Source organism: Pyrgilauda ruficollis, unplaced genomic scaffold, assembly GCF_017590135.1.
Source record: "Pyrgilauda ruficollis isolate IOZ18807 unplaced genomic scaffold, ASM1759013v1 scaffold3, whole genome shotgun sequence".
NCBI classification, from domain to species: Eukaryota; Metazoa; Chordata; class Aves; order Passeriformes; family Passeridae; genus Pyrgilauda; species Pyrgilauda ruficollis.
The window spans coordinates 16,805,265-16,831,913 of record NW_024524377.1 but is presented as its reverse complement, the minus strand read 5'-3'; the positions used below and the strand labels follow the sequence as shown (position 1 = coordinate 16,831,913).

Here is a 26,649-nt window from a genome sequence, read left to right as displayed (position 1 = left end):
CAGAGCAGGCTATCCAATCATCTCACATTGCAAGTGAATCACTCTGTGCAGTGATTTCTATAATGTGGAATGTTTTTAGAGTGCTATTGCAAACTTCATATCATCCTGAAGCATAAGCTACCATAGGCCTGCTACAGAAATGACCCTATTAGGGACAGCTGAACAAGTGACAAATCTGCACACAGATTGCCAAATGAAGTAGTACAAATTCTGTGAGGAGCTGTGCTATTTAAACCTTTCTGTTTTGTGAAATACACTTCTCTGATGATGCTCATGTTATTCCAATCATAGACTACATCCAATCACTTTAGGATTTTAAAGCTAGTCTAGGGAAACATCAGAAAATGTAATTTATCAAACATTTGCAGTCAGCTGTAGTGACTGAATTGACACACATCTCCTTCTACAATTTTTTTGTATCACTTTTGAAATTTGGTCATGAATTTGGGAAGAGCAATGCCAAGCCATTCTACACTCTTCCCACAATTGTGTTGGTGATACTTGCTGCCTTTATCAAAGTGGGATAGAATAATATTTATCTTCCCAAAATTGGAGACCCACTTAAACAAATTACAACCAGTTTTTGCACCTCAAATCAATCAGATGCTGTAGCAAAATTCAATGAGCAGTCCTCAATAAATATGCCAGGCCACTAAGCCACTGGGTACTTGGCTTTTTAAAGCCTTCTGATAAAGAAATAATGACATTTCAGCATACAACATTATTTGAATCCAGGCTTGAGATGTAACTTCTCATCTTTTTGAAGTTTTCATATTTTAAAAATCTTTGTCTTCCTGTTCATGGCCAGGTAATTTTGCAGAATGGAGTGAAAGGAGGATATGGGTAACTTGCCAGTGAAAAAATGTCATTGCTTTTCAGAATATAAAACTGTGCTGCAAAATTGGAGACTTGTGGAAGCTGTGGCATCTGTTTAGTGTTACTCAGACAGATCTGGTCTTGTATTTCTACTTTGTGGCCAGCCACAACCATGTGGCTTCAGCACAGATGATGGACATGGAAAGCTTATTTGCTTTAGCCAGTTGAGGTTGTGCCTGCAAGCTGACTTGTCCTTACTGTGACCTGCTTTATTCTCAATTCTGTCTAAGGAAAATGGGTCTAAATTCTGCATATATTTCCTAAAGCACTTTGAATGTTTGTTTCACATTATCATTGGAGCCTTACTGGAGCTGTTTTTAATCCTTTGCGAACATGGTTTAATAGAAAGCATAGAGAAGGGAACAAAGTAATCCAATCTCCATGAGGATTTGCATCAGTGATGTAGGATAGGCAAAGGACACATCCCCCAAAGCTGTAGATCCCCAGTCACAGAACTTGCCTTGTGCATGCTGGAGCAGCAGGAGCTGTCAAGTCTGCAGCTGGCTCACAGAGCAGAAGTTGTTTGCTTTGAGCCTCTCCTAAAGTTTGATTCCCAAAGGGATCTTCACCCTGCAGTGTCTGAGAGATGTGGTGGGTGGAGCAGCTACTTCCTTGCTTCTCCTCACTGTCAGGCTGTGCCCATGTTGGAAAGCACCAGTAAATGGATGTGTGTGTGTGGGGAAGGCAGAGGGATGTTCTCTTTAAGCGTCTTTCAGTTTTCCCATAACTGAAGCCTGACAGAGACTTCATTATTTATAATGACTGTAATTTGCTGTTGCTGAGCTATAATGCAAAATGCCTGTGTGGATATTTTTATGCATTTACACTATTGTCTGGCAGATGGGGGCTTTTTAAAGTTGGGGATGCAACTTGTAAATTCTGGGTGATTTTATGAAGCCACTGTATCACGACTGCTTTGATATGCATGTGACCTGTGATAAGCTGTTGAGACAGAACAGGACTGAAGGCTGGGTGAGGGGAGGTGAAGTGGCTGCTGAGCACGTTCTTCAGGACATGGGTATGAGGAGGTGAAAATTCAACCTCTAAAGGTTGCCTGAAGAGACTGGCAGTTATATCTGGTCACTGGAGTTGCAACAAGCCTAAATTGTACTCATTTAGTATTCTAACATTTGCCTTAACACTGTTTTATTGGTTAATTTCATAGCATGCCTTTATGTGTTCTCTCTATATAGAAAATATTTCCGAGAAAAGTAATAAGATTTCCATTCCCTGATTTAAATTAAACAGGAGAACCTTAATGTGCTGTAGCCATCCTTTTACCTTGCAGCACAGCACTATGGTAGTGTTAATATTTTTTGTGAACTTGTTAGTTTTGTTCAGTATCAAATCAAAATGCTAACAAATGAAAAACACTAAAGCAGAACTCAGTAATGCATGATATGTTACTGCTGCTCCTTTGATGAAATTATCTTGTTGTTCTAATGTAGCAGGATCAGCTTTACCTTTCACTCCAAAATGTGATCACGTTGTAAATAGCACATACAGCATTCTGTGTACATACTGTAATTGCACTTAGGCTTGACTCGTTCTCGTGCTCCTTGTTTCACTGAAGTCAATGAGGTTATGTGGTTCAATGAAAGCAAAATGTAATCCTTTCATTTAGACTAAAATGGCAAAATACAGCTGTGAGTGCTTCTGGGAACATAGTGAAAGTCACAAAATTTAGATATAATTTATGCATTGATCTGAAATAGGAAACTTTGAGTGCTCAGGAATGTTACAGGAGATTGGAGTGGCTAGTGTTGAATTTTGGTCCTGTTTCTTCATTGCATTTTCACCACCTCTGTACAGCTCACTGCAGAAATTGAGATCTGGAATTGCTTCTTACAAAAGAAAGCAGTTTTTGTCTAGTGACAAAAATAAAAGTTGGACTCACTCTTTACCAGAACTGACTTCTAAGAAAAATAATTGAAGGGAATAAAATTATTTTTGTAAGATTTTTTCTTATTGAATACAGATATGGACTGAAATTAACAACATTTCATAATAAAACACCAGAACAGTGACTTACTTTATCTTCATTATTTTAAATCTGAATGAAGAGGGGCTGTGATTTGCACAAGTCAATACATGCTCATCTGCATCAGATGTGCAACCAAGACTTGGCTTTTTCTGATCTCAACTTTTTCTGTTCATACTATGGTATTTTCTGCTGTGATACATTAAATAAAATGAAGATTATATCCTCAGATTCTAACACCCAATCTAAGTGTGAAAAATCACCTACATGTAAGTTCTAAAGAACAGATCGTAGGATATCTACTAGCTTTTTTTATCTAGAAGTACAAATCACTAGCAGCATCTGTGATTTATCAGGCACTGCAAAGAAGCAGTTGGTTTCTCAAACACACTACAGCACTTGTCTGTCCCAGGCCAGAGCTGGTTGTTGGTCCACTGCTGATTTTCCAGTTAGTGGGACAGATGCTGCATCCTCTTTGGGGACAGTGAAGTCAGTGTCCTGATGATGAAGTGAGGAAGTCTTAGCCTCTGAAAAGCAGTGCTTGGTAATGCTCTGGGGCATTTGTGAGGGCTAGCAAGTAAGGGATGGTGCAGCAAGGATTTTGTGTAGCTCTCAGAAATCTGGGGACTTTGAGGTATAACTCATGGTAAATGGAGCAGATATGAATTGGTGATGTGTCAAAAGTCATAGGGATTAATGGTGATTCTCAATAGAAAGCCATTATCTCCTTTTATTTTTGTGTTTAGCTTTATGTAGGAAAAAATCTAGTTCTCAATAACAGTGTCATATTTCTGCAGTAGTGAATATTGCACATAGAAAAAACTGGACAGATAAATTGCACTGACTCACCTCTGCATAAGTAACTACTATTAATACCACAGTGCAGGGCATCACAGTCAGTAGTGGATGGTTGTGTAGCATTGACCTGATTCTGCATGTGCAAAAGTGGAACACAGCATCCTTTGGGTCCAGTTGCTTTCTCCTGCACTCTCAGAAGCTGTGTGGAGCTTTCTGGATGTATGCTAGGGAACTATAGTTTTATGTGGGCAATTTAGTTCCTTTTGAAAAGTCATACAGCAAATACATGTCCCAAGTTATGGCTCTACTTTTCACCTCATAGAGACTGTATGTAGACTGGTTGAATGGATGAAAGGAAAATGTACCTTTTTGTTGTAGCTTGACCACAAGAAAAGTTCTCTAATTGACTGGGTCAAGAGAACCTCAGGGAGCCCTGCTTGAATGAAAATGGAATGTCATTTACAGCAGAGACAGGAAATCTGATGTAACACAGCTAAAACAAATCAGGAGCTTCAGAGATTCAAGTTAAAACTAAAGTTAGAGGTAAATGTGAATAGCTTAAGATGTGGAGGGCCAAACTTTGTATGCTCTGAGATCATATTCATTCCCAAGCTGATAGATAGGCCAAACCACTATAGTTATACTTTCCATGAAGAGCAGCTTTCTTAGGAAACTGCCCAGTAACACCAGAATCTCTCACTGGCTTTTTTAGCTGATCCCTCCACCTAGATGCCAAATCTGGCAGGCACATAGGTAAAGGCAGGGTCCTGAACTGATTTGTTGGCAGTTTTAAGTTGAAATGAATATGAATTGGTGAGGACAGGTGAAGTAACAACAATAAAACCAGCCACGTCTTCCTATGCAATGGAATTGGAGTAAATCGTAGTTTAAAGTTAGTTTTCAGAGAATGCTCTTGCATTCTTTCAGCTGCATTTTGCAGATGAAACTGAACAATATATTCTTTATGCACTAAGAGCAACCTGGAGTACTGTTGATAATATAAGCAAAAATCTAAAATCAGTTACTATGCCCATAATACCAAGTATTAAAGGCTTTTATGTCTCTCCTTCCCATACTGATGTTTATATATTTTTCCACAAGTGTTCAGGTTCAAGCCCCCAGTAGGACTCTTCTGGCAGGCAGGAATTGATGCAGCTGCCTCTTGCAGATGCTCATAAACACCTTGTATTGGTCGTGGGGCTGTGGCAGGTGAACAGGGTGGTTGTGTGAGGAGTTAGTCTCCACTGATGACCTTGTGGGAGGAGCAGAGCCACCTGGAACAAATGAGTGCAAACATTCTTCATGTGTTCGGGAGGTGGGGCAGGGGACCCGGGCCCTGCCAGGGGTGGTGTGGCTGCAGGGGAGCCTGGGCAGCCTCGGTGCTGTCTGAGAGGTGAGTGCTGGGTGCAAGGGAGGGAAGAACCAGCTGCACAACTATAGAAGAGCAAAGGATTAGCTCATTCCTATAAATTATCCACACATGTTTATATGGCACAATATAAGCCACTAAACCTATGGGTAATTACCCATATAACATACTTGTATGTCTATGTACCTGTAGAGAGAGCCCTCTGGAAGTATGTAAATACTGATGGTTTGCTGTGGCTGAATGATGTGACCCTTTATTTTGAACTTTGAAATGGAATTTTTTTCCCCTAACTAGAATATTAATGAGCCCACAGGAAATGCTTGCTTTTCAGAAAGTCTGTGATTTTTACAACAGTTTTCTCTGAACTAATTGGCAGAAACTGGTCTTGACCTCATTTTCTAGACCTTGGAAAAAATGAATCTAAAGCAGTTGACAGCTACATAAAAATGACAGCTTTGCACAATAATTTATTAATTTATTTTCCTACTTGGAGATGACTGTCCTTGTACATGAGGGTTATTAGTATTTTTTTGTTATCTTAATTTTCCATTTAGCCATTATAAACATGCTGTTAATGTTCTATGCACTGCTCTAGTCACATGAAACTTACTTTGTTTTTGTGAAGCTGTTAATTATTTTTTCTACACAAGTTTTTAGTGGGCCTGCAGGAAAGAATGGTTCTGGTTTTGATTTATTTTGAAGAAAGATTCCTGAGGGCTGGATTCAATAATACAATCCATTTGTCTTAAGCACTGCAAAGGCTCATGGCAAAGCTCTAAAAATCAATTTTTTGAGAGACAGAGAGAAAATGTATAGCTGTACAGCGGTTTTAGCAGTCCAGAAATGTGAGGTGTTTTCTTTTTTTAACCAGTCTTTAAATGCTTATAGATTTGTTTTAATAGGATTATAATAAAATATTTAAGTCTCAGAATATAGACCCTGTAGGCAGAAAAAAGTGGACGTCGTTTATAAAAGCAAATAAGATAGATTAACGAATTCAAAATGAAATCCCATTAAAGCCCATTGGAGTGTAAGATCTCTCCTACAGAACTGAACATAAAACCAGAACTAGAACGTGGTGTTAGTTAGAAATAATTTAATGCTGTAGTTCCAGTCGGACTAAATACAAAATATGAGTGGCCTGCCTGTCAAAAAGTGACCTTGGAAGCAAATTCTGGGATAATGTGAAAGGCTGGTGGCCCAGCACACATGCAGAGGTGGTGGGAGGGGGAAGGAGATATTTTAGTTTGATGGTGTTGCCTTGAGTTCAGGTGTCCCCTGTGCGGAGCTGCTGGCAGTGGAAGCTCAGCCGATGGCTGGGACAGAGCAGCCTCTGCATCCTCCCCAGGTGTCTGACAGGTGAGGCCCTGCCTGCCCCTCTCCTGGGAGCTCTGCCTGTGCCCGTCACCCCTCTGCGGTTCTGCCAGCCTCCTGCAGGCACGAGGAAGCACAGTGTGAGCCCCACCTCACAGACTTAAATCAAATGATAGAGGTTTATAAAGTAAGTCACTTGGTGAAATGGTTTCCAAATTTGTGATGCAAGTTTGGGAATGCAGATAAGGTTCAGGGTCCTTTGAGTTATTCAGCCCTTTCTGTAGGGAGAGAAGCTGTGGTGTGAGACAGGTTGATTGATGTAGATTTGACTAAGGCCTAACTGTAGTCATTCTGGAAAAAAAAAATCAAAATTTTATGGATAATGGTATGCAAAACAGAATGAAGGAACTGAAGTATGATTCTGACTCCAGTACATCAGGGGATTCAAAAGATCGCTTGGCTTTGCTTGTGTGGGACCAACACTGGATGTGCAATATGTGTATTGGTAATATTTTACATAAGTGCTTAAAATGTTAAATTGGAGTGGATTTGTTTGAACAGAATAGAGATATGTTCAGTTCATTGAAAGACTTCACAATATTCATTTATAACAAAGCTGAAAAATAATTTAAGTAGACTTTTTATTAAGCATGAGAGACCTAATTCATGTTTCAAAAATGTATTTGCATGGTTTGTGGGAACTTCTGGGACTGAAAGATGGTGAAAAAGAGGCTAGGCTTAAAAGTAAAGAATTATACAGTAGTGAGACTTTAAATAGACACCAAATTTAATCCTATAAATCCTGTAGAAGTTACAAGACCGGACTTCAGTTGATAAAGTTTTTGTTGCCCCAGTAAAGTAATTCTTGTGTGTTTATGGAGGAGATCTGAAGGTATGCTTTCAAATTGTATTCCTATATAAAAAAATAATCTCTGAATGCAAGTCTGTGATCAGGGATTTTTCTAAATACAGGTTATCTGGCACTGCTGTCTTCCCCTTCTTGCAGAGCTGCCCAGGGCTGAGGACAGGGGCTGGGCAGAGCCAGCGCTGAAGAGCAGGTGAGGAGATAGATATCAGCGCTCTTTTAGGGCAGGGAAAAGTCAGATTAATCTGAAGTAATGATGCACCATCCTCAGCCCAGCAATTTCCTGCAGGAAAGCATCCTTCCCTTTTCCCCCCTCACCTTGTCAGCCCTGGCAGAGGGAGTCTGTGGCTGGACACAGGGGATGGAGCGAGAGCCATGGGCTGTGCCCCCTGCCAGGGAGTTCTGCTTGGCAGGGTGTGCCCCCCGTGAAACAAACAGTCCCACCTTGGGCTTGGGCTGGGGGGTGTGTGGTGGGCACTTCCCTGATGCCTCAAGAGCCTGCCACCACTGGCAGCTGGTTGGAAGGGCAGTATTGCTGTGGCCAGCTTTTGGAAATGGAGCTCTGTGGCTTTTTGTTTGTTTTGTGAACCTCAGGACTGGTAGAGATGAAGCAACTCAATGAATGAGATGAAGCTGGAACTTTTAAGATCAAAAATAAGCCAGTTCAGTACTGACTTGCTGCAGGGACTTGATAACTAAGGATAGGCACTTTTGCTTCCATGTCACTTTTTTAAAAGAGAGATGGATGCCAAGTAAAAGTTGATATTTAGCAGTATATTGTTTGCTAAATTATTAATGGATTTGCTCCCATGATCTTGTTAATTTTGAGGTGCTAACTGCTAGCAAATTCTCACTTTTTAGTAGTGATGACTACTTTTAGAGTTATAAAGATTTGTGAGTCATAGCAATACGTGGAATTATATATAAATGCTAAAAACTGGCATTTTAGTTTACCTAAAAATTATTTAAGTGAAATTCTTGGATATGTATCATCCTAGTTCCTGTAAATTGTGGAATGAATTATTTATCTGATTAATGTAGTCTTTTTTCTGTTTGTGCAATATCAATATTTAGGTCATGATTTCTTAAGTGTTCATGTTTATTTGCCAAAAAATCTTTTTGAGTTTACCTGAAAGAACTGCAATTAAAAAAAAAAAAAAAATGTGCACTGCTATTTGTGCCTGTTTGGATAAGCAAAAGAGCAGTGCTTTATTTTAATCACTGGATAAATTTGTGTGGTTTGTGTGTCTGAATTTACCATTTTATTTCTATGTACTCTCATACATTCACTGTTGAAATTTTTCTTCTGTTTGTGCCAACAAGTACCTGAGTATTCTAACAAGAAAATGCTAAGTAGATTGGAGAAAATCAAAAAGGTGATTTAGACTCTGAAATAGAGGACTGGTACTTTTTTTTGGGAAATTATAGGGAAAAAGTTTGGTAATAAACAGAATATTTGAGGCTAAATGTTTACTTATCTCCTAATTAGTATTAAAAGTGGAGAAATTTTGAAATTCAGAAAATGTGAATTGACAAAAGGATCTATTACTCTAACCCGTAGAAACTGAACAGAGTATTGAATGCAGTTTTTGTATTGATTATAGATCTTCTGTTGAGTACAGAGGTGATTCTACTGCTCTTAGTCCTTTGAGTGTTGATTTTTCTTCTTTTTGTTGTAGGATTTTCATATATTTTCTCATTATCTAATTTATCAGTTAGGTCTCTGAAAGATCCCTTATAAACTGGAATAACTTTAGCATATGATACCAATAACTTAGCAGTTGCTGAAGTAAAATGAGGTTGGGGGGTTTTTTTGTCTTTATTTGGAAATCTTTAACTAAATTAAAGATGAAAGTAATAATAAAAAAACTATTATAACCTATGCTATAGAAATATCTGTTATTGCATATGTATGTTATTTCAAATATATATAGGAATATCTTTTATTTCAGATAAAAAGGTAGGGCTTTTTGCAGAGGACCATCATATCAGTGGATCTTGCATTGATGCTTGACAACAGCTTGAAATGGGTTTGGATTTGCTGGGACAGCTTGGAGTTGTGCTGGCTTTGGTGGGTGCATCTATAGGTGTCTCTGCTTGTGGGATTCTACCCTGTGGTTTTTAAACTAATCAATTCCAGAAATTTCTGATTCTTGCATAAATATTTCATTAAATATTTATTCACTATGCACAAATTCAGGGAAGTATTTTTTTTTATTATCCACTCATGAAGATTTGCTTACCTGTCTCACTTGCAGCCATGGGACACAATGATCACTGATGTCCTACTTTTTCTGTGAACATCATCTAAAGGACACGGCAAGGAGGCAAAACACCTTTCATGTCCTCAGGCCTCACTTCAAATGGGAAAATCTGAAGCATCAGGTGAGTCTGAATGAATGTTTTACTATCAGGTATATATATCACAATTAGGAAGCCAAGAACTGTTTCCTGGGCAATGAGGCATGAGATTAAAGGCTGATGTCCAAATGTAAGAATCTAATTAGCAAGTGACTTATGTCTGTGGTACAAAATCAGAATGCTCCTATTTCAGTTACATATTCCAGCACTGTGTGAGTTCCTCTCCTTGTAAATACTCATTTTTTATGAGTAGTTAAATGTGTATCTGGAACAATAATATATGGTGTTATAAAGAAATGGCATGTGAGAAATAGTGTAGAAGTGGTCCTTTCTTCCACTTCATGTTTTCCACAAAAAAGTAGTGTACTGAACACAGTACACCAGGGCCTTTAGTGGTGCAAGTTATTATGGGTACTGACTGCAGTTTCATAGCTTCTGGTAAGTTTAGGGATAAGCCAAATCAGTAGTTACACATTGGGTAGGAGAAGCATGTTCTTGAGAGGATGCTTGCAGTATCAAACTGCTGCATTTTGCGATGGTAACCAGTTCTCCACAGTCTAATGGTGCTTTTGATTTTCCTGTCATGTTTTTCATAAACCTAAAGTAAATAGAGGGGAAATTGTGCTGTGCCTTTGTGATATGTTCCTTGAGGAGTGAACCTATGAAACTTAGAGATTGCTTTATGAGGGGAATGTAGTCATGCTAAAGACTTGAGAGATTTTGGTGGGGGAAGGACTTGGAGGTTATAGAGTAAATTAGATAGAGGCTTATTTTACAGGTCATTTATTTGGATGATTGGGGTTTTACAAAAGGCGTCTGGGGAAATACATTAATTTCTTTGAAGTGATTAAAGTGTATGGTTTTATGATCTGACTGTATTGGGTAATGCACCTTTCTGATTTCCTTTTAACAGCTCCCCAGAATGTATTTACAACTTAGAGGATCATGCTTAAGCTCAGTACCTAAACATGCCTATTCATTGCCTGCATGTAATAATAAATGGTAATGGAAGAAGAATATTGAGCTGTTAGTTGTAGGGATTAGAAAAGTCTTCTTTGATGACCAAGAATAAGTACAACTGATGGAAGATAAACAGATGTGTGAATTTGGTTATCCTCACAGAAACACTGGGCATAGATTGAGACAAATATACATGTAGAGAGGGGAACATTGAGGGCATATGCTGGCCCTTCAAGCAATGTAGAGTATGTGCTTTTAAATATACTTACATGTAGGTCTGTAAAGTTGACCTAAACACAAATAAAAAGTCAACCAGATGTGACCTGTATGCCTCGTAAACCCTTCAGAATAACTGCTTTTATTGCTTTGCACACAGTGCCTTGCTAAATATGATTATGGAGATCTTAAATCCACATTGGTTTAGGGTAATGCAAAAAGAGCTCTGTTTAAAATCAGCAAGTAAATACATCCATGTTAACAGAACCTACATCATCTAAGCATGGCCTTGTGATTTTTATCATGGTTGTCTTTATCCTAAATTGTATAATTAAAACATTCCTAATTACTAGCCTATTAGAAGGGCTTTGAATGAAGCTGTTGAGAAATTTGGATGAGAAAATAGAACAATTTCATTCTTTCATTGTTCGTTATTCTTAGTGATGCTTGGTTCATCATCCTCACAAGCTATCACTGTTTGTGGTCACTTTGCTTTGCTCTATTCTCATCTTGTCATGACATCTGCTCACAGTCTGTGTTATGGCTTTCACACCAGTCTCATGTTTGCTGATGCTGTCAAAGTCTCTTTTGTTAAAAAATACAATTCAGAAGGTAACAAACGGGAGAGTTAGTGATCATAGTCTTTTATGTGAGTTTTGCTTTGCTAGATTTTCTGGTTTTATACTATGAAACAAAACTTCATTAGAGAGCATGTAGTTACTGTGACCTCTCCTGACACTTTGCTGTTTTTACAGTATTGCTGCAAAAATTTACAATGAATGAGAACCTGAAAGTGTTCAGTGTCAGTATGAGTCACTGCAGTACCATTGGCTCTATAATGCTGCCAGAGACCAAGCTTCATTTTTCTTTTCTGATACTTTTCTGCTGCAGTTGCATTTTCTGAAATTAAGACCGCTGAACTTTCTAGGGAAAATGTAAGATTTCATGCTAAATTGTACCTTTTTACTTACCTTTTACTTTTCCTGTTATAATTTAGGCAAATATACTCAAGAGATTGAGAAGGTGATTCAGATAAGGTGTCAGAAATGAAAACCAAAAATTTTGGCTCTGAAGTTACGGATGAGGTTGTTGAACCTCATAGATAGACCCTGTTTTATTGGTGGTACTTCTTGTACTGCTCACTATGGCTTATGAAAAACCATAACACAGAGAATGACCTGATTTGGTTTTTTAACTCTTTCCTTCTTTATACCTGGTACTTCATTCTTTCAAACCCCTTCTGCTTAAACTTCAGTCTTTAAAATTCCCAGTAGATAATTTTTTCCTGCTAATTAATGTATCAAAAATAGATTGGGTTTATCTTTGGATATAAACTGCATGAATCCTTGTCTATACAGAACAATTCATAAACTTCTCTGTAAAAGAAAGATGGATAAAAATGAAATATGGGGGAAGGAGCAAAAAGTTACAGGGAAGAGAGAGGCCAGACTTTCTTGAATTAACCATCCAAACTATGGAATATTTGCAATATTCATTGTTCAAGAGATTCAGTTCATTGTTCAAGAATGCATGGTATTTTAATATCTATGGTGGAATTAATTTTCTTAATTTCCTAAGATTTCTGCTGTTTCTTGAGATGAAGGGAAAAAAAAATCAATGCATTTTAAGATTCACATTTTCTCCATTTATTGAATAAATCATCCTGACAGGAGAGGAAATAGCTATCTCCCTGCTGTGGATATAAAGGATACAATCATCTTTCTGCTGAACCTCTAGTTCTCATGCATGTTATTATAATAGACTTTGTTACTGCTGAGACATGAAATAAAGCCTTCACCAAAAGTTTATTTTAAAGGCGCTGGTTTTTGAAGCCTAAAGTAAGTGTTAAAGTAATGAAATGTTTCATATTCAGCTTTAACACTGGACAGTCATGGCAAAAAGGAAATATTGCTGCATTCAGCCAGGTGTTTTGTAATTCATATTACTTATGCTAGTCAGGGAGAATAAGAGATGCAGAGATAGCATAGAGATGTCTATGATTTTCCTAGAATTTTGTTTCTTGATTGTGTTTGTAAAAACTAATGTGATTTTAACATACTTTATTATTATTATTTCCAACTTTATTATTATTAATATTGCAAGTTGTCATTGTTCTGTTAAATGTGAATTGTGAAGCTCTGATTAATTTCAGCTTTGTTGTAACTTAGGGCCAGATTCCTCTCTGCAGAAAGTGAACATCCTTCTGCTAAATCTGACTATCAGCCTTGAGTCCTTAATGTCAAGGTAGCTTTTATAAATAGCAACAGTAGTAGTTTGAACAGATGGGAGATGTCTGCTATTCCCTGGAAGTTCACAGTAATTGCTTTCATTTATTGAGATGTTTTACCACTTCTTTAGAGAGCTGTGCCTCTATGCAGTCTGCTTGGCATCTAAAGGGTGTGATACTGGACAGTGGTAAATGAACCTTTGGTTTAAGGAGAGACATTAGGCAGACTGAGAAGTCACCCTTGTTGGAACATCTGCTACATAAAAACAGAGCACAATTAATGCAGACTTGAGTAGCTGAACTGGTGAAAGCATAACTTATGAAAAATAAAATATGAGCATTTCATTTTATGGGACTCTTACAACTGGAAGTGCAGAGAATACTGGGAAATGACAGTGCCTGAAGGGGCTGGTACCTCATAAGGGTTGGAGATTCAGTGCAGCCATCATTTGTACAACATAGATTTTATTAAAATCAGCAGGCATTTTACCACATATTCACTACACTATCCCCTGTGGTATAAAAGCTCTCAGAAAAGTGCAGAGCATTTGTCAAATCTCACCATAAATTGTACATTTCTGTGATCTTGTTGCACAAGTTTCTTTAGAATTTCAGTCATCCATAGCAAACCAGAGCATGTTATCAAACTTTTGGTCAAATGAGTATGCAGTGATGCACAAAGCATGTATTTTAGATTCCGGATTGTCAGGAGATTATGTAGGCTTACATGGACTAATATGAAAGTAAGCTCTTTCACATCTGTCCAGAAACTAATGTTATTTTTAAGTAACACTTCAGTATTCCTGCATGTTTTTTACTGGCAATGCCTTTCCTGCTGTTGCAGGTATTTACTATGCAGTCTTTAGATGACTGCAGCCACTGACTAACTAGAAAGTGTGAAAAGAGATGTGTAAATTGGGTCTAGTGGGAAAAACACAGGTTACAGTACCAGAAGTATTATTAGTTAAAGGAAGTAGAAGTTTAAAATTTGACATGCCATTGTTCCTGGAAATGTTTAAGTTATGTATTAAAAATTTAAAAAAAAAGTCCATGAAAAAAGCCAAGGAAAACAAGGAAGAAGAGAGGCCTAAATGCTTAAGTCCTGTGAGAGGCAAGCTGACTTCTGTTACACAATACATCAAAATAAATTTTAAAATGTCTTGATAAATTATCTTTTTCCAAGGAACTTTGAGGATTCTCAGCTTTAATTGCAGTCCTGGCTTCACAAGTTCAGTAAAGGGGCGTAGTCAGCTACCAAAAGAGAGAAGCTCAGTCTGTTGCTGGGCAGTGTGGCATCCCCGATTGCCATCCCTGAGGAAAGCTGCAGGTTTCATATCTGTCCTGTGTTTGAGGCCTTCCAATTAAGATATTCATCTGATATTTTCTATTCTAAATGTAAAAAAAAAAAAAAAAAAAGTCCTGAAAGTGAAAATTAGAGCTCCGTGTTGTTAGATGACAGAGTTCATGGGCTGCAAAACTCCTCCTCACTTGGTTTCATATCCATAAATCTCTTTGCAGAGTGCAAGAGTTTTAACTGGCCAGGTGGGCACTGGGATATCATGAGATATCGGAGACAGGCATGGATTTAGGGTGTCTGAATGCATTTCACTTGGGAAAAGGAAAAGTAGTAGGCTTCTGGACCAAACTGAATTCCCAGGTGGATGTGCTGGATGAGGCAGCACATCAGGGCAGAGCAGTGGTGGGGCAGGGCAGGCTGGGCTGTGAGCGTGGCCAAGCCCTGGCCTGTGGAAGCCCTTGGGAGCCGCTTCCTCACTTCCCTGCTTCAGGGCAGAAGCAGTAAGGCTGCAGCTCGTGGTGTGAGGAGCAACAAAGGTGCCAAGTAGGAACAGAAGAGACCAGCTTGTGAGAGCCATTAAAGTGGAGTTGTCTGCCAGCCCCATGCTGGGTTTGCGGGCTCTGGGTTGAGCATCTGAAGTAGTGTCATGGCCTGTGGTTGTTAGGTATTGAAGATTTTTCTCTTAGTGGCTGAACCAAAACCCTGCTCATTAGCGCAACCCAGACCGGGCTTTCTCGGGGCACACAGCTTTATTTAAAAAGAATCCACGTAGGTGCTGCTCAAGCTGGTCTCACGAGAGGTCTTTATTAAACAGTGAACTGAACCCTTGGTAACCAGTGTCTGTCAGAAGTAATAATCTGAAAAAGGGAGATAGCTGCTGCTTTAATAAATATTATTTTCCAGTGAAGCCTTTCCTAGAAGCTAAAACAAGAATATATTTTAGGAGATATTAATTGTGCTGTAAGGTTTCCTGCTGATTTGGTTTATGGCCTCTGTTCCTCTCAATCTACAAAATGTAGGTGGTCTTACATCATTCAGTAGTTCAATGATGCTCATGTCATTAATAATTCTCAGCTGCTTCTTGGAAAAGTTGCACAGTAGGATAAATCTTATATGTGTTGCTGTGCTGTTTGTCAATAGGGAATGCCAAGCTTTTTTAAAAAAAAGTATTTCTCTATTGAAATGTAGATGGGTCAGGAGCACTGATTTTATGATGATGTATGCTGGATGAAAAGGTTTAGAATAGCTAGAAATGTACATAAGTTATGTCCTGTTACCCAGTTTCTCTTGATTTTTTTCCCCCCTCATAATTTCTGGATGGATCTCTTTCTTTGGCAGGCTCCCAGAGCAGCAAGTAACTAGGCTGTTGGACATATACTGTTAAAACTGATTGTCCATGGCGGTGTGCAGACAATTTATATATTCCCTAAAACTGATTTTAAAAGGTCTTTTTGTTTACTATCTATCTTAAAAGCCAGTTTCAACAAGCATTACTGAGATTTTGATTTACTGGTATGAGTGATGTTTTAAACTTGCTGGTGCTTTCACAGCAAGATGAAAAATACATGCTGGTGTTTTTTTCTAACCCTGCCTGCGATTTCTGGTGCAAAAGGCAGATTGTGCTTTTGGTCTACAAAGGCTTCTGTGAGATTCTCAATGACATTTAGGTATGGATAAATATTTTGTTCATTATTTTTAGGCTAAGAATTACTAAATACCAAGTCTGAACGCGTTGCAAATCTTATTCAGAGAGTATTCATTCTCATCTGTAAAAGTATCTGTCACTTCATAACTTCATTACAGTAAAATAATCAGCAGTTACATACCTGAATGGGATTATAAAATACTAAGAATCTGTGAATGCTTACAGCTTTGTTAGTAATAGGATTACTGAAATTCTGAGGGTTCTGTCCATCAATTGTTCTATAGAAAATATCAGAGGTGATAAATTTGGGGAATGCTGAATCAGTGCTGAAATATTGCACTAGGAAAATGGCAAACTAAGTTTAAAAATATTTTGTATTCATTAAGAATGAAGATATGTGGGTATATATTCAGACTGGGTATATAGAAAGATAACACTATAAACCAGTCACCAGACAATAGTGCCTCTTCCATCCTTTTTTCCAGACCTTTGAATTATGGTCCATCCTGTAATATGGAGTTAGACACTCTTGACCAGCTACCCTGTGACTTTACCATGCCTTTGTCATGTTTGCTAAGTCAGCTAATAGTCTTTTTCAAATACCTTCTGCTTTCTTTGACAGAGAAGCAAATGCCTTTTTGATTCAGTGGTGCAGGTTTTTGAATAGTGGAATTTCTAATCTGTGTGCATTTAGACAAACTGGATGACTGTAAAAGTATGAAATAGACAAAAATTACAGCCCACTGAGAAGCCTAAACATCCAGTCACTTGTATTGGTGCCTTTTGCTTAATTGTTTAATTCTTCTAAATACTATGTTGCTCCTGGAATACACACGGAAAGTGAAGTTCTCTGTGGTTTTTTTATAGAATAGATGTATGATGGCTGATTCTTAGCGCCTTGACTGACATAATTCTCTCATGCAGTGGGCAAAGTTTGATCCTTGGAACCACTGATTTGCATGACCTACTTATGCACTAACATGTAGCTAGAGGTATAATAGATGTGCTATGGAATGACATTATAATGACAATATAAGACTCCAGGCACCCTCTTTAGACAAACAGAACTTTCAATTTAATACCTTGGTACTACATATGGAATGAAAAGAGACCTTTTCTCTGATAATGTGTACAAAACCTGATATTTTTAACTGCTTGCATGTGCAGTAAAATGAAACCTAATGTTGACTTAGCTCTGAAGTAAAAGAAAAGATGGTCATATCATTGCAGGTACTGATTTGTGTGCATTTAAATGACTTGCAGATTACATTCCTCTGAATGTATTCTGTGGTATTCACATATGGTTTGAACAGAGAGAGACATTATTCTCTCTCCCAGGATTTTTCCTGGGGAAGGCAGTAAGAAAGCTCAGAGAAAGAAGAGAAAACAATTCTTATCTCCATTTGCTGCTCCTGTTTAGCACATGTGGAATATGTTATGGAGATGGTTTACCAAAAGGGATTTGTTAATTGGACTCTGCTGATGGTTGTGTGGATTGATTGACCAGTTAGGTCAAAGCTGTGTTGTGACTGACTGAAAGGGTCATGGGTTTAGTGTTACTTTAGAATAGTTTTAGTATGGAGTCTAGTATAGTATGTAGTGCTATATAGTATAGCTTAATAAAGCAATTGTTCAGCCTTCTGAAATCTGGGAGTCAAAGCTTATTACTCCCCGCATCAGGGGTGCCTTGCATCGATATATTCTACAACAATTCTAGTTGGTTTATGTTCCTTTAGATTTAAAAAGAAATTCACTTCATCTCTTTTCCTAGTCTGTTTGCAAAAATAGAAATATACCTAAATGTGAAAAATTAAGTCTTTCCAGTAAACATGACCACACATCTCCCAGAACCTACCCTGAGGTAGGACATACGTATATTATAGTTAACCACAATGTTATCAAGTGTTCCTAATCAATACTTTTGTTCTGAGTCACTGTTCCATTAGTGACTTGTGTGATATTACTCAACTTTTTGGGTCAAGGAGCCTGTGCAGACCTTCAAGTTTCAACACATTTCTGAATAATTAATATTCTTATTTATGCAAACCAGGAATTTTGGCTCTATGGAGATATGAAGTAACATTGCAAGTTTGGAATTAAAAAATGGCAAATCAGAATTTTTATATCCAGGTATCAGGCAAGTCAAGGCAGATGAGCGATGTTAAATGCTCCCCATTCCTAATCTCACTGTTCACAAGCACTCCTCAGCACTACCTTCAGTATGCTCAGTCACCGTAATGGGAAATGTTTTCCTTCATTGCCTGTCATGTCCTGATGCAATTTTAATTCTATAGTTGTAGTCAGTCCCTTTAAAACTAATGTGTCAGATTTTGTTTTCTTCTTCAGAAATACTAGACTTGGGATATGTGCTTAAGCCATTTTCATATAATGGCAAGCAGGGTTCATGGGGTCTTAAGTACTTGGTAGCTTCAGTGCTTCAAATAGTGATTGAAACAACAAAAGTCTCACAGCAAACTGGGAATAAGCAATGTTTGTGCATGGCATATTGCTTAATTATTAAAGAGAGCTTGAAACTGAGGGTATTATTGGTGGATGGTAACACCCATCCTTGGCTACTGTACAATGTTGTCTAGGTGGGAGTTTGAAAGCAGGGTTCTGCATGGGCAGTTCTGTGAGGTTGTCATTGTTCTGCCCTTTGGTTATTTCATCCAGAGATGCTGTAGATATGCTGTGCTTTCAGAATGACACCAGATGCACCAAGACGTAAAATGGAATTGTCAAACTTTTTTTTTTCAATAGACACTTTTCAATTTCCTGGAACATTTGTTGATACTCTAGGGGAGGATATATCTTCTGATGGTATTTCATCAAGATTGTTCTGTAAGTAGGTAGGCATTAATCTAAACGTAATTTATTCTTGTGTTTCAGGATCATTGTCTTGCATTGTCCAAAATACTTAGGCTTTAGACTTCATCTTTGAGCTTACATAGTAGGAGACATTAAGAGCATTGATTAAGGTTTGTTTCATACCTGTCATGACTATTCATAAGTTATGGTCTTGTGCCTTTGCAATGCACAGGAAGTTATGGAATGAACTAAAGATCCAAGTTCTGTTAGGCCATTTTTGTGCTAGCTTTACCAGAAAAAAAATAACCATCTGCATACAATTTAAAACATTTAGTTGCACTTTTATCCATAAAACTGTAAAGGTTGAAGGATGTACAGTTATTACTACATCTAAAATGTGTCTTTGACTGTCAGTGTTGAATTGAAATTCTCTGGTTTTTTCTGGAATTTTTATTTAAATAGGATTCCTGTTATGTGTGTAAGGAAACATTTGTTTTCCTTGTGTTTGGATTTTGAAATATTTACTGGTGGTGGTAAAAATGCTCATTATTTGCTGAAAATTAACAGCTGCTGTAGTTCTGTGCAATTAATTTCACCGTGGTATTTGCTTCAAGATGAAGTAAAAAGTGAATTAGTCACGTGTCCAATTTTTGCTTCCATTACTTTGCTTCAAATGCTTTATCATGTATTGCCAATGCATATTCTCCTAAGTGAAAACAGTTAGTAATTCAACATATCTTAGCCTGAGGATATTCAGCTGGGCATGATGGGTATGCAATGCACCTGGAAGGAATGTCAGCTATTTTATATCTCAGCTGATACATTGTTGACTTCTTTTCAACATAATCTTTCTTTAATGTCACTTTACTTGGGCCAAAATCAATTTTGTATGGAAGATGTTTTACAGCTTCTGCGGAATGAACTTTTGCTTTTGATTTCTTTCCTAATAAGATGGAAAGTAACTGGCTTAGTAACTGTGAAAGCTGCCTTTACCTGGCACATTTTATGGTCCTTTTGTCAAGATTAAAGAGATAAGAAAGGCAAATCCTCATGGAACTACTAAACATGCAGAGTTTTTTCGATTACTTGTGAGAGATGAAGTGGGAAAATTTGATCCTCATGATGTAGTGTCTGTTCTGTAAACACAGAAAATCTCTCATTCACAATGTTTGTTTGGACATTTTCCCCAAAATGAAACCCCAGAAATTTAAAAGTATTTTGTACCTTGGCAACCAGATGATGTGTAGGCACTATCAGAGAAATGCTTATCCTACATTTTACTATCTGGTCTTTAAAGCAGAGGACACAGTTATGTTGTGGTGCATCTTTTACAGATATATCAGGGTGCTTTTTACAACATGGGAAGAGAAATAAAAGATTCAGCAGGACAGGAACTTTGTTAGTAGGAAAAACAATAAAATCTGCCCTAGAATTGCCAGTTTTGAGCAGCAGTAATTCTAACAAAGACATAAAAGTACTGTTGATCAGCTTATATAGGAATAGATAGGGATATAGAATAGTCCCTTTTAGGGTGGAGCGTGGGGGAAAGGGGTAATGCTTAATGACTACTATTGGCTGGCAAAATGCTGTATGTAAATGAATAGAAAGGTGTCATCATTGGTTAATGTGTTGCTAGGGTTGTTTTTTTAATTTTAATTTTTTAAAAATTTCTCATCTGTTTGCTCAATTTATTCTAAATGTGGAACCTTTTGAAATCCACTTGTAAATGATGTGTATACTTATCCTATTATTCATTAAAAGGATTGAGTGTACCTCTTGCTTTAAGCTTTGAAAATGTACCCTCTAGATCCTAAGCCTTTTTTTTTTTTTTTTTTTTGCAAAGTGATTGTCCAAGTCATCCACCTATGTGTAATGAAATTGTAATATATGAACAGAGATGGCCTTGTGGCTAGAGCAGTGTTGACAGCATAAGTTTAAAACGCAGACTGCTATGAAGAAAACTGTGTGTGTCTCAGCCGAAACCTGAACAGTGTCTGAAAGGAAGGGACAAAGCCAACAGACAAAGAACTAATCCAAAAAAGATTGCAGCACTAGCCTGATCAGAAGAGATCAAAAGCTACCAAGCAGTGGTATGTTACCTATATAAGTGCTTTGGCACAACAAGGAAAGGGGCAGACTGGCCATTAGCATGGTGTATTTCAGTGTACCACCAGTGGTTATCATGGATGAATATACAGCCTTGACTTTACTGAGAACTGGGCCTAGCTATGGTTCTGTCTTGGACATTTCTGCAGTTCTCCTTAATATGTAAGAGCATTCAGTGCTCGTTTTGCATGTATGGATATCGGCATCCTCTGAACTTGTATAAATAAACCAAGGTAATCGTTTCTTTGTAGGAGCTCTGACACTTGAGTGAAGTGAAATGTCACCTCTTTGCTCTGCAGTGGAGGTATCACCATTACATTGAGCTGAAAATCAGTGCATGTTGTTTGCCTAGCAAGCTGAAGAAAAATTTCATGCCAGACCTGTGGCTCTCTGCAGAGGGCAGACCCCCCCATATACATACATAATTGCAATTTTAGCGTATCTCCTCAAGTTGCCATCATGAAATCTGTAATGGGTTTACTCTTTAATACCTTGATTACAATGGGTTATTCAGTAGCAGAGAGACCAGGCACAGCTGAGGTTGCCATCTCTTTTGCTGTGCTTGTGGCATCTGGACTGCTGTTTATAACTTTGAGAAGGTACAGAATGACCTACTGATAATGTTGAACTTGATGGTGCAGAAGTTGGAAAGGGAGAAAAAGACATATCCCTCTGATGACTGATAAATTCTATTTAATCCTTCCAATTTATTTTCCCATCTTTCAAAAGGCTGTGTAAACACATTGTCAACATTTCCCATTTTTTCTTTGAATCAATGCAAGTAGCTGGTTTATTGCATCTCCTGCCTTGAGGATTCTCCTCTTTTTCTTCATCAGGTTCTCCCAAGTCATTATTCACACAACTTTCTTGATGTGATTACGGTTCTGTTCTCACCTCCAAGATACCATTTAGTTTGAACTTGAGCAGGGAATTTTCCTCTTGATAATGTAAGCTAAGATTATTTCAGTTTGGTTCCTTCTTGCCACTCCCCCCCCTCCAAGGTTTGTATGTTTTTGAAATCAGCCTTCTGGAACAACATGAAACACCACAGACAGCCACTGTGTAATGAAGTTATTTGTCAGTGAACTATAATTCTGAAGTGAAGGTTTTTAGTTAATTAAATACTAGAAAAATACAAAAAACTGCAACAAGGCCTGCTATTTTGAGATCAAGTTCCATCTCTTTCAGTCTTAGTTTTTGGTATTATGCAGATTTTCTGCATTAACAATAAAGTTTAAAACCGAGAATGAATGAAAAGCACGTTCTGATCAGTTAACCAAGGAAAGCTGAAATCTTGTAGTTTAGCAGCTGCCTACAAATCAAAAGTCATAGAATAAATTTTCAGGTTGTGGTCTTATAGTGTTGAGTAGGTCAAAATTAAATAATTGCTGCTGTAACTATTTAAATGCATTTTCCGTGATCTAATTTTCAAGCTTTAGCTTTAAATGATCATCTGCATTCCTCCTTTACCATGCCCAGTGCATCCACTTAGTCTTAGTTACATAATTGTTTTGCCCTTGCTTTAAGGTAGGCTGATGTGGTAGTGCTGTTACACAGAATCAGGAAGTTAGGACTAAGAATGAGTGATTTATGTGAAACTCAGGTAAATGAGTTAACCTGATGCTATTTAGGTTAAAGTCCAGCTGGTGTGAAATCAGTCTCTGAAGGCACACACTAGGACTGATCTAGGCTGCAAGTGCCTCTTGCTGCCATTCAGGGTTCCCTATATTTGTGCAAATATTCTGCACTTCAAGGTAGCGGTATATGGCAAACAGAAATGTGCACTGGGTTGTGTATTCCACCCTAGGCTCTGCTTTTTTTTTGCACATTGTTACATATTCAGTTGCTTTGGTTTATTTTTGTTGCAGAAAATGTATATGCCAAAACTGAAGTGGTTTAGAATAGTCCATTTTAAGGTGAAGGGTAGGGGAAAGGGATAATGCTTACTGCTGCTACTGGCTGGCAAAATGTTGTATGTAAATTAATGTATTTTGCCTTTTTCTGTGGACAGATGGTATTTTAGGGCAATCCTGAAGGTATTTCTTCCCATTATGATTTTTGTAAAGCAGCACAGCAAATTGTCACTTTGTACGCTGTTCTAATGGGACACGGTTTTTGGCTGCTGGGTTGCTGTGCAGCACTAAAAGTGTGAATTATAGCTCAGTGCTGTATCCTGGTGAATCAGTGTTTACCAGTGTCTGCAGTCATACAGATCAGATTTCTGAGTGACCCTGCCTGTGAAGAATAAGCATTTCAGGCATCTTAATCTCCCTTCCTTTAGCACAGGAAAATATAGGCCTAAAAATAAAGGCCGTGGTTGTGCTTAATTTTGTGAAGTCCAGCATGCATCTTTTAACTTGGCTGACTTCCTTGGATCCATCCAACCACCTTTTCCTCCCAGCTTGCAAAGAAAATATTTTTCCTGACTCAGGTCAGTTGCAGTCCTTCTAAGGGCTCTTTCCAGTTCTGAGTGGCTGAAGAGTCTTCAATTGTGTCCTTTACCGGCCTTTTTTTCCTTATATATAGAGTTGCTATTTGCTCTGAGAAACAGCTTGACATGCACTTCTGCAGTGACTCTGGGGAACATTACTGTCCAAGTACAGCAGCTGAGGTACGCTTTGAAACTGAGGAGCCTTAACACCCACCTTGGCAGGAGTGATTCAGCATATTTGAAATTTTAACCTCCCTCCTGACTCCTATATTGTGTCAGTCTTGGGGTTTGAAATTTAGCCTTGGATCAAACTTGTTTCTGAAATTATAGCAGGAGAAAAAAGCAGGAGAAAAAAAAAATTATATTAAAGGAAAACTTATATAAAATTCCTGGGAAGGAATGGATTAGGTTGCAAAGTACTCCCAAGCCTCTGGTTTTTCAATTATGAATAAGAAAGCAATATGAGCAGCAGCTGACTTGCTCTCTGTCTTCACTTAAAAGTCGGAGCTCAGGCATTAATTTAGAGGGCTGAATGTTTTTTTTCATTAGAGTCTTTACAGTTCCACCATTCACAGTTAATATTGATACTCTGCAGGGCAGGTAATTTTACTGGAGAATGAGTCTTTATGTATTCTTTCTGCTTTTAATGGAATTAGTAGAAGTTTAACCATTGCTTGTAAAAGGAGGAAGGTTAGACCAGAAAAGATCTGTGTGTTAAATATGAATCTGTACGATACAGATTTACTCACAGCATTTTGAGTATATTTAAAAAAGGTTGCCTTTTTCTAGGGCATTGTCTTGGTTTCAGTCTCTCCATAATTAGTTTCTATTTATGGAAGAAATCGAGATAAGTAGCATGTAGATGTCTAAAAGATAAATGTTTTTGCATGTGTTTTCTTGCTTTATCTTTATGCAAATGATTTATTAATGCTTTTTAAAGACCACAGGAGGTATACAGACTTTATTTTTTTTCTGTATGGTTAATAACAGCAGTTTAGTTCTTTGCTTTCGTTTGTAATTACTTCAAACTCTGCCATAGAAAGGAAGAATTGACTTTTATATATTTAAATACACATAAAGATTAAAAGAATTGCAATCCTAATTTTGCTGTCACCTACATAATTATAATGGATCTGTAATATGAAAGTTCTATTTTACAAAGTGCTATTACCATGACTTGTTTCTATTTTTCAACTTGGAAAAACATTTTAGTTCCAACTGAAATTCTTACCACATATTTTCAAGTTTCCTTATATTATAAACACTTCTGTATCTCAAGAGGTCATGTTTAGTTTATTGGTTTTGACTCAAAAAAATTCTTTCAGGCAGTTGTGCTACTGATTTTTTAGTAAAATAATGTATGGAATTAAATTAGAAATGGAGTTACTATCACCCAGATTACAAAGTTGTGTTTAAATGTGTCTGCCTGTGCACTGTATTCTGTATGCTAGTATTGAATATTCTATTATATATAAATTCAGTATCAGTTAAAAGACTTTTGTAGTGCAAATAAAATGTAAATATTCCCTTTTAATGTGATGCCAATAATGAAGTAGTAAATGCATAAACCAAGGTATTTAAGGCATGTAGGCATTCAAGGTACCACGTTAGTGTAGAAATGAAGGACACCATGAAAACTGAGATACTTATATTTAAAGTGTGAACCCTTTAACAGCAACCTCTCTTCTTGACCTTCGATTGACCTTGTGTACCACACTGCCTTAAAGATGGAGTAATAATGGAAATAGCCTTTGCTTATAGTTTCCTGTAGAACAAATGGGTTTTAGTGGTAGCTTTTGTGTTTGTGCTATGCAAAATTTCCAGTAAATTCATTTCAGCCTTTATATTTTATGTTCCATTTTAGATTGTAAGGAGGGATTGCTTTCTTAGGTTTTCTTTTCCTGTTAAACATGTACATTTAGTGTAAAGAGTAAAATCCAAATATTTAATCATTAACAGGCCAAAGAACTGTTGAAGAATAAAAAAGTCAGTCAGCAGTTTAATAAAAGCTGTATAATCAAATGACATTATATATTAGTGTGCATTTTTACTGTTGTATTATCTTTAAAATCAAAGCAGTCTATAAATCATAGAATTATGTAGTTACTTACCATTTTAAAAGCAGTATCAAGTGGAATTGGTGAAAATCCCCAGGGTGTAATCAATAGTTGTTTAAAATAAGAAGCCTTTATGGTATTATTTCCAAGTGTACCATCTGAAATCAGAGGCAATTTACTGACAGTTGTATATTTTGTTGAAAAAAACATTCAGACATATATTAACGACAAAATCCATGTCTGTTGCCTTTTACAGAGTGCAAGGAGAGTGATTTATTTTGAAAATGTCTTTTAGCTGGGTAACTAGGTAACTTACACTGTGCTACATGAAAGAGTTTGGACTGCATTTTGTGAAGCTGAATTCCAGCGCAATGAGTGAAGGAAACAGATGGAGTAAGAGGAGGACAGATGGGTATCAAAAAAACTACAGCTGCTGTTTTCAGTACCTGTGCATTTACTGCCATAAATCAATTTATTTTCATTTACTGAAACAGGAAAATCATAAATTATTAAGCCAAAGCACTACAGGTCCCAGAATCATTGTATGTTGAAAGCATCTATTTGTAGTAGTTAATTCGGGTCCTAAGTGAGCTACATCTGAGAATAAGTTTCTGTGGGTAAGAATGTCACCACCAGTCCAGTCATTTTGTTCTGCCAGGGAGATTTAAACATCTCTCATCCCATGGGGGAGGATTAATTAGTTATTGGTTACTATATTGGACAGCTTTAATGTTTTCCTTGTGGACAAGAGGTAGGCTGCTGTAGTGCTGCAGTGAGTGCTAATGGACTGCTCTGCCACAAGGCTTCAGCAGCCTGTGATGCAGCTGAAACTACAGAGCCCAGAAGAAGGGCTGAGTGCAGGAGGCCACTTTCTTTCTGCTGCAGCAGCTTTGAATTGCAAGACATGAAATGGTGGTTGAGAAAATCAAAACACTATTACTGTATATACCGATACACCAGCAGCCCTTATTTGCTGCATGGCACAGTTGCTCTGTCACATACTTGACCCTGACCTAATTTGATTATCCCTGTGGTTAAGCAGGAAGTTCAGCTGAAAGTCAAGTCATTCCTCTCTACCTTTACCCTGCTGGTTACTGCTGGCTTGTCGCTGATCCTGTTGAATTTTTGTATGAGCACCTGTCCATTAGAAATTGGATGGTGGCTGTCCAGACAATTTACATTTATTTTAGAATACTTTGCAATTAGCGGACTTGTAAAATGCCAATAGAAATCACCCTTGTATTAGAAATACATGAGAAATGAGAAATTCAGGTCAGAATGTGTACTTGCTCTTTCTTGTTGAATTTATATCAGGGAGTTTTATGCCTAGAGGCACTG

The 26,649-nt window shown here is 37.6% G+C and overlaps 1 protein-coding gene across 3 annotated transcripts in view; it reads right to left on the bottom strand.

The window, feature by feature from the left end:
- The window catches only part of B3GALT1 (beta-1,3-galactosyltransferase 1), a 175,521-nt gene that overhangs the window by 27,873 nt on the left and 120,999 nt on the right, over nucleotides 1–26,649 (bottom strand). For 2 of the 3 annotated variants that reach the window (XM_041473257.1, XM_041473258.1), the window contains one exon: nucleotides 25,366–25,469. The gene's annotated coding sequence lies outside the window, so the exon portion shown is untranslated. Of the gene's footprint in view, nucleotides 1–21,450; nucleotides 23,573–25,365; nucleotides 25,470–26,649 lie in introns of those variants that run through there. The other variant, XR_005955597.1, reaches the window with a different exon arrangement.